This window comes from Thunnus maccoyii, chromosome 4 (assembly GCF_910596095.1).
Source record: "Thunnus maccoyii chromosome 4, fThuMac1.1, whole genome shotgun sequence".
In the NCBI taxonomy this organism is placed as follows: Eukaryota; Metazoa; Chordata; class Actinopteri; order Scombriformes; family Scombridae; genus Thunnus; species Thunnus maccoyii.
Window position 1 is genome coordinate 9,677,188 of NC_056536.1, and position 12,454 is coordinate 9,689,641.

General features: G+C 37.3%; 2 long non-coding RNA genes across 2 annotated transcripts; one reads left to right on the forward strand and one right to left on the reverse strand.

Annotated features, from left to right (window-relative positions):
• Positions 1 to 234: 234 nt before the first annotated feature.
• Positions 235 to 2,547, reverse strand: LOC121896163. The gene is made up of 2 exons (XR_006095933.1): positions 1,817 to 2,547; positions 235 to 1,651 (listed from the first exon to the last, which is right to left on the reverse strand). It is a non-coding gene; the product is annotated as an uncharacterized LOC121896163 (long non-coding RNA).
• A 4,963-nt stretch (positions 2,548 to 7,510) lies between these two features.
• LOC121895991 lies at positions 7,511 to 12,214 on the forward strand. The gene is made up of 3 exons (XR_006095884.1): positions 7,511 to 7,836; positions 11,047 to 11,073; positions 11,179 to 12,214. It is a non-coding gene; the product is annotated as an uncharacterized LOC121895991 (long non-coding RNA).
• The last annotated feature ends 240 nt before the right edge of the window (positions 12,215 to 12,454 follow it).

Sequence of the window (12,454 nt, forward strand, 5' to 3'; positions counted from 1 at the left end):
GCCACTCATTGGTGCAAAGTGGAGTGGACAGATCCCTCGAGTCCACTCTGTTCAGTTGAATCTCCCACAGTCATTAGCTGATTCCCAAATGGGCTCAAGCGCTCCACTCTGCAGGTCCCAGTCCTCCATTAATACCCAAGAGCTGAAGACCTACAGGGCAATACGATTGCCTATCTGACCATCCACACAGTAACAGCCTGATATTAAAAATTTAAAAGCACAGTATGCAGTTTCTGCTGCTATCAAAAATTATTACTTTATTTATTACTCCCTGCAAACAGTAATTCATTACACTACTCATTATATTACTTTTCCATTACACCCCACAAAATTGCTAATTGCATCTTTTCTCCTCAAAATTCAGACTTCACATGTGCACCTCTGTGTAAATGTCAGGGTAATTGCTAGCAAGTGCAGCTAAGGCTTCAGACTAGCAGTTTTTTTTCTGCAGCCTATGAATCCGTAAAAGTTTGGTTCCTGGCTAGATGAAAAGCACAACTGGCTCAAACTGATGATGAGACACAATCTTTTGAACAACTTCTGTTATTTCATAATGCAGTTAAGACCAAAATAAAATCTTTAAAACGCTCAAACGGGTAGACCCAAACACACATCGGCAGGATGAAAAAGAGGCCAACAAGTACCAACACATTTCTATCAATACACAAATGTACATGTTTGCATGCTAAGTTTGTCACAATTGCCCTGCAACATTAACCTGACAATAATAACAGAAATAATTTAACTTAAAATGTAGGCTAAAACCGTTAGACCTATACTAGGCTATTTCATAGTGCATCAAGGCACAAAACATTCTGTATTAATGAGGAAATATAGAGGGTTAATACTAACACAATTGTCTGGTCCCAATTTAAACAGATGAATAGCTTAATTTATACAGTCCACTGACCAAATAAGTTTATACAGTGGGTCTATATCTGGCGACAACAATTAATGGGATGTCCATGAATGAAATAAAGCACTGCCTCAAGTTTCACTTATAAAAATAGTAGTGCATGCTGTATGACCGCCTTTTAAAACTGAAAACACAAGACAATGAACAAATCAAAATGGTAGGATTTCAATTAAGTTAAATTCAATAGGCAATATGCTATTTGCCTTCCTGCTTAAACACTTAATCTGAACCCATTTTATTGCCTATTGCTTCACCACTAGCCTATTTCACTGCTCACAACTGAAATGGTGATTATATCTCATTAGGAGAAGCTTCTCATATCTTCTATCTGATAGTCTATTCCTTCTTGGAGTAAGCACCAAACTCCCTAAGCTGAATAGTCTTTCCACAGGCAAGCTGGATGGAGTGAGAGTGTTGTCTTTCATAAAAATGTTTTTGATCTTTGGGAACTGATTGAGGGTCTCTATCCCCTGCCCTGCCCTCAAATAGTCCATCACTTCTTTGTCTGCTGAGTTGATGTCCTCTGACTCTGGCCATGGGCACAGGTGGGGAAGTGGCCAGGACGGTGTCCATGGGGTCAGGAAGCAGTGTGCAACACTTGAACATCAGCAGCTCTTTAATGCGTTCTCTCCTCACCACCTCTCTCATCCACCTCAGTTTAAATTTCTGCAAACTTACAGCAGCCAGAAGTGCATCTCTGCTATCAAGTGTGTCAGCAAACCGGGCCTTGATTGCCTGAAATATTAAATAAAGTTTGTTTCAATAGGTACCAGTCATAGCCTATGACTAACGTTAAACAAATTATAGGCTGCCATGACCTATGACCATATGACCATGTCCTAATTGACTACAAAATATGTAACATTACTACATTAGCTTACACCACATTGTTTGACCCACCTGTACAATAACATCAGGTAGGCCAGCTGTCATCTTAGAAAGGCTGACTTTCAGGGCAAGTGTCTTAGACATCAGAGACTTCAAGGGTCAGTAGGAGAGTGCCATAGAAACAGTAATATTCCCCTTGTAAGATGTCTAAGGCAATAGTAAGCGGCTTCATGACAACACAATACTCCCCTAGGAATTGGTACTCCTTGTCGGTGAAGCCCTTTATTCCCAGTTTGACACACAGGCCGTTCAGGTCACTGATGGGGATCTCAGTGATTCGGGACACTGCTTCATAGAAAAATTCTACCTTGTGAATGTGGTCACCAGGAGCTTTCTTCGACTGACGTCCTCCACAAGCTCTGAAGCCACTATGGAGTGGCTTGCCTTGGTCCAGGGTACTTTGCTCTTGGCAAAACCACTTCTACAGATAGCTTTAATATTAGGACTAGCTGACAACCACTTTTCAGCATCATTGACGAGATAAGGTTGATTGTATGTGATGCACATCTGTGATGAGGAGGAAGAAAAAACTGATCATCACATTAATTGGAGAGTGCCTCTGTTATGTCAGTAAATGTAACTTATTTGTCATCCTCAGCCAGGCCTTCCTTTTCAGGTTCAGAATCAGAGTCAACAGGCTGGTACAGATTTATCATGCCGTAAATGTAACATTATTACTGAAATTTTATTAGTAAATAGTTCTGATGTGACTCAGACAGAAAGAGAAGAGAGGCAAAATCGTGTTCACAGTAGTAGAGGTAATGTATACTTATATTAATATTATGTCATTTCATTCTAATGAAATAGCCGCAAGTAATGTTAGCTAACGTAACGTTAACTTACCGTTACTGGTCTTTCCCGTGTTTCCCCAGAAGTTATAGAAAGAAGAGGGGGTAAAGGGGATATGACGCCATTAACAGGCGACCAAATGAAACGGACCATTACCTTGATTAAAATTAAGGATTTCTCTGGGTTTGAACATTGTTGAAAACATTTGGGATAATGTGAGTACACAACTCAACATCAGCACAACAAAATATATAACATAGGTCTGGTCGTTTTTGGAGCATATTAATGTGGAAAAGTTATATATTATGTCTTTAATGTACAGTATGTACAAATTTTCCAAATTATAATTGTATTCAGAAATATAAATTTAGAATGACTCCTCCATTCTTAGTAGTGTTAGGATCAAATGGATAGAAAGTACATTTAATGTCTCATGGTACTCCGTATCCGTTTTATACACCTACTTGAAATTTCTGTACAAATTTCATGTGTTAAAATTTTTTTTTTTTAAAAAAAAGATCCACAGAAAGTTAGAAGAATATTTATCCCAGCTACTGAAATGTTCATCCAAATGATGTTGTTGCCATAGCAACACATCAGCTTTCTCAGTCTCATGCTCCACATTTTTGGCCTTTTAGATATAGTGATTATGTCAGATTTTCACATGCTGTATAGTTGCCATGGCAAATGACTGTATCAAGAGTGTTGATGTCGGTATGTATGTCCAGTCTATCAGTTTAAGTTAAAGATCCTTTTTACTGGCCTCATGTAAACTGTGGCTACAGCCAAGCTTGCCCCCCCCCCCCTCTTTAAACACTGAAGGAACTCAACAGAAATCAATAAGTGGCCATTATTCAGTGTGACGCTTCCTACAAAATAATACAATAAATCAAATTAAATGGAAAGGTCATCCGTTACACTTGCACTCGACTTTTTTTCTGTATGTATTTGTTTTCATCAGCACTGGAGAAATCAAGTAAGCATAAAATTCCAAGGAATTATACAGGCCAGCCTCCACCAGAAATATAATACACAACACACCCAGAAAGCACTTTTCAGTTCACCTGTTTCTGCAAGTACAATAACTGCAGAATACATCCTTACATAAAATACATTTATCAACAACAGCAGCGCATTTTTTGACATGCTGTTATTGTGGTCGTAGACTGAATTTGAACCCCCACCCAAAAAAGAGAATTGTATGTTATCAACCGAAACAACACTGAAATGAAGGCGCTACTTTTGAAAGAGGAAATTGCACATTCATTCTCTTTCATATAAAATGTTCTTTTTTCATTTTCACTCCACTAATGCAACTTTGACTCACAGAAACTTTCAGCAACGTGACTACCTGAATAAGATATTTTTGTCTTTCCACCCCCGCTCTCACACCACATTTTATGATTCAAAATAGGTAGCTTGCAGAAATACAGACTCCCCTGATAGTAACTACTTTTCCTGGGCTTAGGGGAGACATGTCTTGCCAGCCTGTTCTGACTGGCACTACTTTACCCTCTAGTAGCATGAAGAGGAAATTAACAAACGCTCATATTGCAGCCTTTTGCAATATATTTTATCTGTGCTTGTGATTTCAGTTTGAAATTCCCACTAGCAATGACTTTGAAAGCTGGAAACCTGAGAATAAGTTCTCAGAGTTTGTGCTTCATAACTTTTGGCAAGGGACCCATCACACAGTGGTAGAATAATTGTGTGTTGCAAAAGGATTTGTGGGACATACTGTATGTATATTAGTTATTTCACAATAGGTTTCAGACTCTTGATCTCCGCTGATAATTATTTCAATAAAAAAGTAAAATATGAAAGCCACTCTGGTTGAACAACTTACTGTAGTTTACAGTAAGTGACAGTAGTGAGTGACAGAGTTCTGAGTAGGGATTGCTTTGCTTTATGAAGACAAAAGTCAAAAAGATTAAGTTCCACTTGTAATGAACCCAGAACTGCCTCAGTTAACAATTTAGTGCAACTCCTGCTTCAGATTTACTATCTAATTGTATTTTTTTGTTTTTAGAACCACTTTCCATGTCATATTCATCTACCATTATATTTTTGATATGATTAAATTTCATCATATGTAAAGTGTTATATATGAAACTTATCATGGGCCATCTTGCTTTGTTCACAAATACAGACTAACCTTCAAAGGAAGATGTGGTTTTCCCTTTTAAAGCATGAACACTACAGAGTGACATCATACATTAAATGTTTGACTAAAACATGTATCAATGGCTGGTTAAATGGGTTTTTGCATAAACAGTGTAGATGCCTCCTGTGTAATCAAGCAAAGGCAAAACTGAAAAGCTGTCAAAACACTAGATTAAGTGATTTTATAATGGAAGCATATGGACTGACCCTTAACAGTGTTATCACTTGACAAGAATTAACTCAATTACAGTAAATATATATATTCTGAGTATGCTCGATTAATCCAGTGTTGTAACAGCAGACTACATAGTCTAGCATGAAATTTGAAAAGCTCCCCACTAATTTTTTAAACAATTAAATTTTTAAACAAACTTAACAAAAAATATCCAAACCTAATATACCTTTGAAAATATGCCCAGTGTCAACTCATTGATTGTGTTAAACATCCAACGGAACTTTTTTGTGACAGTCTTAACTTTTAGATGAAATCATCCCCTCAGATTTTAGTCTCATTAATGCAACATGGCCACATGGCCAAAACTTTATGTTTACATTATAGTAATATTATATAGTATAATACTGCTGCTGCAGTTATGTAACTGCAGATTAGAAAAATGAGAGCTGCTGTATGACTATAATTACATTTTAAACATTAAGACATTTCTTAATGTATCTGTTAATTGTGGAACTGTGTGGTGAGGTTTCAATAACATTGTCAAGTTGCTCTGTACTCTGTTTTTCATTTACTGTAAAGGAAGTTTTATTTATTATTTGTTTGGTAGTCAGCAAGAGAATACTTGCAGTTTTTATTCTTCTTCCTCATATTTCATATTGTTCATGTACTTGACAAAATTTAATTTCATTTATTTATAAGGACAGCATATAGCAATCTGGCTGATTTTCAGCTGTAGTCCTCTGGCCTCTGAAACCAATGACGTGATGGTTATTTATTATATATATTATTAGATTTAAAAAGATGTACCTCCAACATCAATATAATCAAGCAATGTCATTCATATATATTAAAACCACTGTTGACTGAATAAATAAAAGGTTGTCTTGTTTTTACCCTGACTGTGGGTTAAAAGAAAAAAGACAGCATCAGTATGGAAGCACATTGCATTTCATCATAATTACGAGAAAAGATCTCATAAGAAAAGTTCTCATAATTATGAGATAACAGGTGTTAAACTATACTCTGAGACGCATCAGATTCTGTGATCTAATTAGGAATTCAGCTATATTGCAAACTACAAACATTTTTATCATACTTCATAGCACACTTTATTTTGATAGCTTTTACCAGACGGTTTTTATGGTTTGGATGTATTTCTGATGTATGACTTTCTATACATGAAGCTGCTCCTGGATGGACTGCTGTCCGCCTGATCAATCCCAAGGACTTAGATATGCAATGTTGACATACTAATTGTTCTGCTAATTGTACTGTCACTCTTACATGAACTCACTGACAAGGATATGCAGGATATGCTGCTTTATTTCATGTCCTTAAACATACCAACCTCACATACATAACAGCCTTATGCCATTTGGACCATGTAATTGGTTATTCACTCAAGACATAGAATATCACACAATATAATACCATCCACATTACTCAGTGACATTGATATCTCTCACTATCTCAAACCGAAGAGGAAATAAAAGAGAATTAAATCAGATAATGCCATCATGCCTCTGTCTACTGCAATAGTGATGATTCAACCACTTTAATCTTTCTTCATAATCACGAGAAAACTGTCTCATAATTATAAGATACAGTAGTTTCCTCGTGATTATGAGATCCTGATCTCGTAATTATGAAATCTGGATCTCTTAATTATGAGATCTTTTCTCATAATTATGAGATAGTAATTCAGGATTGTTTTTTCCTTTGGTAAATGCAATGCACTGCACTTGCTATCTCTGCTGCATGGAAGTGGGAGACAAGTCTGTTGTTTGCCAGTACAATCCCATAACTGAAAGGGCATTTTCTTACCCTTAAAGCTGCACCAATCAATATTTTCATATTTCCAAGGGACCAAAAGACTATAAATAATGTGATAAAGTCTGCTCATAGAAACAGGCCCTTAAGTTCTATGGAGCTTTTTAGCCTATTTTTGCTAATTTTTCTGATTTTACGCCCAGCAATCTCTGGTTCTATCAACCTTATTTCCAGCAGCAGCAGGCAGCTGTTTTCACAATAAATTAATAAATAAAAGTATTGAAATTCACTGTACACTATTTGTTCAGCACCAGACACAAACAGACAAAGTTAGCAACAAGCTGGTGAACATAGTGGGGCATTTAACAGCCAAAGAGCCAAAACGAATGACCAAATAAAAAATGATTAATGCAGCTTTAAAGCTGTCAGTGTGTCTGTCCATTTTATTCTAAAGAGCATGTAAGACACTGAAGGCTTAGAAAATGCACTCAAACCCCTCAATTGAAATAAGCACATTGAAATACAGTACATTTAGAAATAATACTATAAAAATAAAATCATCAATCTGTCCAGGGACTGCAGATGACAATGAATCTTCTGGCTTAATCTAACACTTGAATGGCACAAATAAATAAATAAATAAATGAATGAATAAAGTATCCTTATCACTCAGTTTATGAGTCATAACTACTGTACACATCCATCCATACAGTATATACTGTATAATGTATATATTCTATTATAAATGAATATCATTTCTAAGTGTAGTTATTATTAGTATGAATACATATTATTATTATTATTATTATTATTATAGACAACATGATAATTAAAAAGCAAGAAAATTAAATCTATGCATGGCACCATCCATGACACGAGTCTGAAGATCGCTGCTGCCAGTATCTCCTGTCTACTGCCATGCTTAGCATTCTGCTGTGTTTTTATCCTTTTAATCGGCCAGTAGGCTTCCATTAACCGTTCTTGCAGTCCTTCACACTCTTTTAGCCAACTGTCTACACTCCCACCAGACCTCTACCTTAAGTAGAAGTTATTGTCTATTGTTGGCTAGCTGGGAACCAAGCTACACCAACATGGAGCTGGATCACCGCAGTCAGGCCATCTGGGTCTGTTGCCGGTAAGTATTGTTTTGGAAAGCACTCTCAGGGATTCCAGTCCTGTTGTTTTATTGCTGTCCTTGAAGGTGGACCACAGCATCTTATTTTATGGTGGTTGTTTTCCTGACTGCTATGGCTGCTACCAAGTAAACAACTGAGTCATTTCGTACAATTCAACACTGCTGCCTGCAGTTTTTTTTCTGTGCTCTGCTTTCAGCCTAACTGCATGCAACATACTACAATATACCCCATTTCCCTGCTGACACTGACTGTGAGTCTGTGACCTAAATGGACAGCTGACGTTACTAGAAGAATAACTTGGGTCAATCTCCTTACCTACTTTGACGATCCTGTCTTTCTGGCTGTCCGACGGAAGTTTCCTCCCAAAGAATGGCTATGACATCAACAATCACAGACATAAAAACTGAGCTGCAATCCATTGAGCTTCTTATCATGGATCTTCTCCAGCGACAAATGGAGCTCTCTTCTCGGTTACCCTATCTAGAACAGCCAGGCTGTCAGTACCCGTTGGTCTCAGCAACAACGCCACAAGGGGGTGGCATTAGCCCCGCACCTGGCTGTTAACGGTGGTGAAAGGCAGAGGAAGCTTTCCCTTCCTATTTACGACCCCAATGGAGAAGATGATTCTCCTCAGCTCTTCAACTGCTTTACACCTCTGGCTGAGGTCACTAACGACCCAGTTTCCTCATTTTCTCATGCTCTCAAAGAAAATTGAATTACCAACAGGCGCTACCTGCCTAACACATCCAACTCCTGGGATAGCCCTTGGGTTGCCCATTGGCAAACATCCCCAACTATCAGCCTCAGTATCCGTGTGTAGTATTAATCCCAGAGTTAACTCCATTCGGGCACACAGTAACGCTGCTAGTACAGCCAACGCCTCCCTTTCCACACCGCTGTCAGACCACGAAGCCACCTTCTCAGGCAATGTCAATGCAGCTAGCATAGCAAGCGTGGTTATTGCTAATCACCAGTTTCCACTGCAGTTCTCTGTGTACAGTGGCACTGGAAACATTATAAGCCCAAAGTTCTGGTTTAGGTGATTCCATTATCAGATTTGTGGATCAACCTGGCGCCGTAACCTACTGCCTTTCTGGTGGCAAAGTAGCAAATTTTATCACCAACTGGGCAAACACTGTCTTCTATCTGGTCTTATTCCCACTATGTCAACCAGATCTAAACATTTCAGCCATCTTTTTAAACTCCATCAGTGGTTGCAAAACTTCTGTACAGCAACAGGTTATGGTTTTATCAGCCATTTAAATTTGTTTTGGACCGACCATGATTTGTTTAAAACTTGCACCCCAACTGGAAAGGGACCAGGCAACTGGTATCAAATTTCATCAACTATATAGCCTTTAACTCCTTCTGACCCACATCCCAGCAAGACCCTAACAACCTCATCTTGATTCTAAACACACCAACTCTTGATAGAGAGGGTCCTGTTGGCTCATGGCCTGTTTTTACTCATTCAAATGATAAAACTCGTAATGATAGCTGCCAAGCCCCAGAAAATCCCCACAGCATTGATAACCATTCACTCCAATTATAGTTATATCCCTGTCATAATCAGTGATAACCAAGCTGTTAAATATGACTTACAACTTTCGAAATCAGAATAACATTATCTACATTACGCCCTGCTTTTTTACATTCCCTGCCACTTTGCAAAATGTCACTTTAAATATTAGCTTTATTAATATTAGATCACTTTCTACTAAATCACTGCCTATCCATGACATGGTAAATGACAATAATCTTGATTTTTTGGGTTTATGTGAAACCTGGCTAAAGCCAAATGAATTTGTAAGCCTAAATGAGGCATCACCTCCAAATTACACTAGTTTACAAGAGTCACATGAATCAAGAAGTGGGGGCATAGCTGCTATATATGCTGTAAAATTCATGTTAATGGAAAATCCAAGCCAGTCATTAAAGCTTTCTTAAAGCTCATAGATTCCACTGGTTTTACACAGCATGTTGATGTACCTACTCACCTCTTTGGCCACACAATTGACCTAGTAGACACGTGGTCTCTCTCTCAGATCTTAACTATCTTACCACATTTACCTGTCTTTTAAGATCACAGCTTCTTTACTTTTAAGGCTAAACTGTCTAGGCATTATATTAGCCACTCTGAAACCTACACTACCCATTGTATTGACTCAACTACCATTCCTAAACTTGCTGAGCAACTCGAGTCTGCTGTAACCACCACTGATCAATCCTGCTACCTTAACAAGTTCACTGACAATTTCAATCTCACATTGCTGAACGCACTTAATTCGGTTGCCCCCCTGTCTACTAGGACAAGGGACACACCTGGTCTCTTAAACAAAAATGCAGAAAACACAAATGAAAACAACTAAGCAAGAAACTTTTCAGCTTGCATGGTCTAATAGCCTGCTTGAATATAAACATGCTCCTCATGCTGCTGGAATGCTTCATTTTTCTGACATGACAAAAAATAATAAAAATACCCAGAATTTCTTTTTGACACTGTCACTAAACTCACTTGTAAATCTCCCTATAGGCAGCACCTCCCTTACTACAACTGCAACTTCATAGAGTTATTCATCACTAAAGTTGATGAAATCAGAAAAACAATATCCTCCTCCTTCTCAATTCCCACATAGGACAAGGTGGTTACATCTGAACATTCTTCTTCTTGCAAATTTACCTACTTTGAGATAATCTCCCTTGAAACACTCTCTAGACTGGTATTTTCTTCCAAGCCCACTACTTGTTTACTTGATCCTATTCCTTCCAAGTTTATTAAGGACGTTTTCCCAATTCTAAGCCCACTATTACTACAGATAATAAACAGCTCTCTTATTAGTGGAATTGTGCCTTCATCTTTTAAAACAGGAGTTATCAGGACATTCCTAAAGAAGCACAACCTGGACCCTGATTTAATCAGCAACAACAGACCAATCACAAATCTGCAACTCATAGATCACCTCTCATCCAATAATCTGAATGAACCTCATCAATCCAGCTTCAAAAAATTCCACAGCACAGAAACTGTTCTGACAAAAGTGGTAAATAATGTACTACTTGCTTCAGACTCTGACTCAGTTTCAATATTGTTGCTCCTAGACCTTCTATTCATTGTATTAGATCGCCTAGAAAGTTATACTGGTCTCACGGACACTGCTCTCTCCTGGTTTAGATCATACTTATCTGATATATTTCACTTTGTTTTACAGAACAACTGTTCATCAGACCACATTAAGGTCAGTTATGGTGTGCCACAGGGTTTGTACTTGGTCCTATTCTTTTCTCTATTTACATGTTACCACTTGGTACATTAATCAAACTAGGTTTCCATTTCTTTGCAGATGATATTCAGCTTTACATCTCCATTAAGCCTGACGCCTGTCATCAGCTGGTGAAGCTGGAAGAATGCCTATTAAAAATCAAACAATGGATGTCATCTAATTTCCTCCTTCTGAATGCTGAGAAAACTGAAATGTTAGTTCTTGGTCCAAAGCAGATTATAAAACAAATACAATGATCTCACTCTGAATTTAGCTGGTTCCACAATTTCACAAAACCCTTGTATTAGAAATCTCAGTGTCCTATTTGATCCTAATCTCTCCTTTGGAAAACATATCAACAATATTACAAAGACTGCATATTTCCATGCATGAAATATTACCAAGATTTGTCCCATTCTTTCCACTTATTCATGCATTTGTCTCATTTAGGCTTGACTATTCTGACACCCCTTTCTCTGGCTTACCTAAATCAAAATTAGATTACAACTTGTACAAAATACTGCTGCTAAGATATTAACCAAAACTAGAAAATTTGACAAAATTACCCCTGTTCTTGTTTCATTACAACGGCTCCCTGTACATGCTAGATCTGACTTCAAGATTCTACCTTTAACTCATAAAATATTACATGGACTTGCGCTATCCTACTTATCACCTCTAATCACTCCTCATATACCTGCTAGGGCTCAATGATCAGAAAATGCTGGTCTCCTGACTACTTAAAAAATAAATAAAACATCAGTAGGTTGCAGGGCCTTCTCTTACTAAGCCCCTGTTCCTTAGAATTGTCTTCCTATCCAAATATGAGAGGCTAGCTCAGTTGATTCATCAAAAGTAAACTCAAAACACTATTTGTCTATTTGCATCAGCCTTAAACCTCACTTAGTCTTCCTTTAGTACTAAATTATGGTTATCCAGCTTATATTCAGTTCTAGGTGTGCATGGTTACATATTTGTACGTAAATGTGTATGTTACACATTTCTGTATGTGTGTTTTCATCTGTATCCAGGTGTGAATGTACATGAGTTTTATGTGCATATTGTATATTGCTGTATTTTACTTTACTTTTTTCTTTTAAATATTTTTGTAAGTATTTCAAATATTTTGTTTATAATGTTTTATATGTAGTTTATCTCACTTTTATATGTTTTTATGGATTTTGCTAATATTGCTCATTACTGTTTTATTATATATGTACAGTCCTTTGAGGCATACTTTGTGATATTGTGCTATAATAAATTTTGACTTGACTTGATTTGACCACCCATATACTAATACTAATATAGGGATGATCCAGTTTAACAAAGCCATTCTAAATGTTCCCATTAGTGTCAA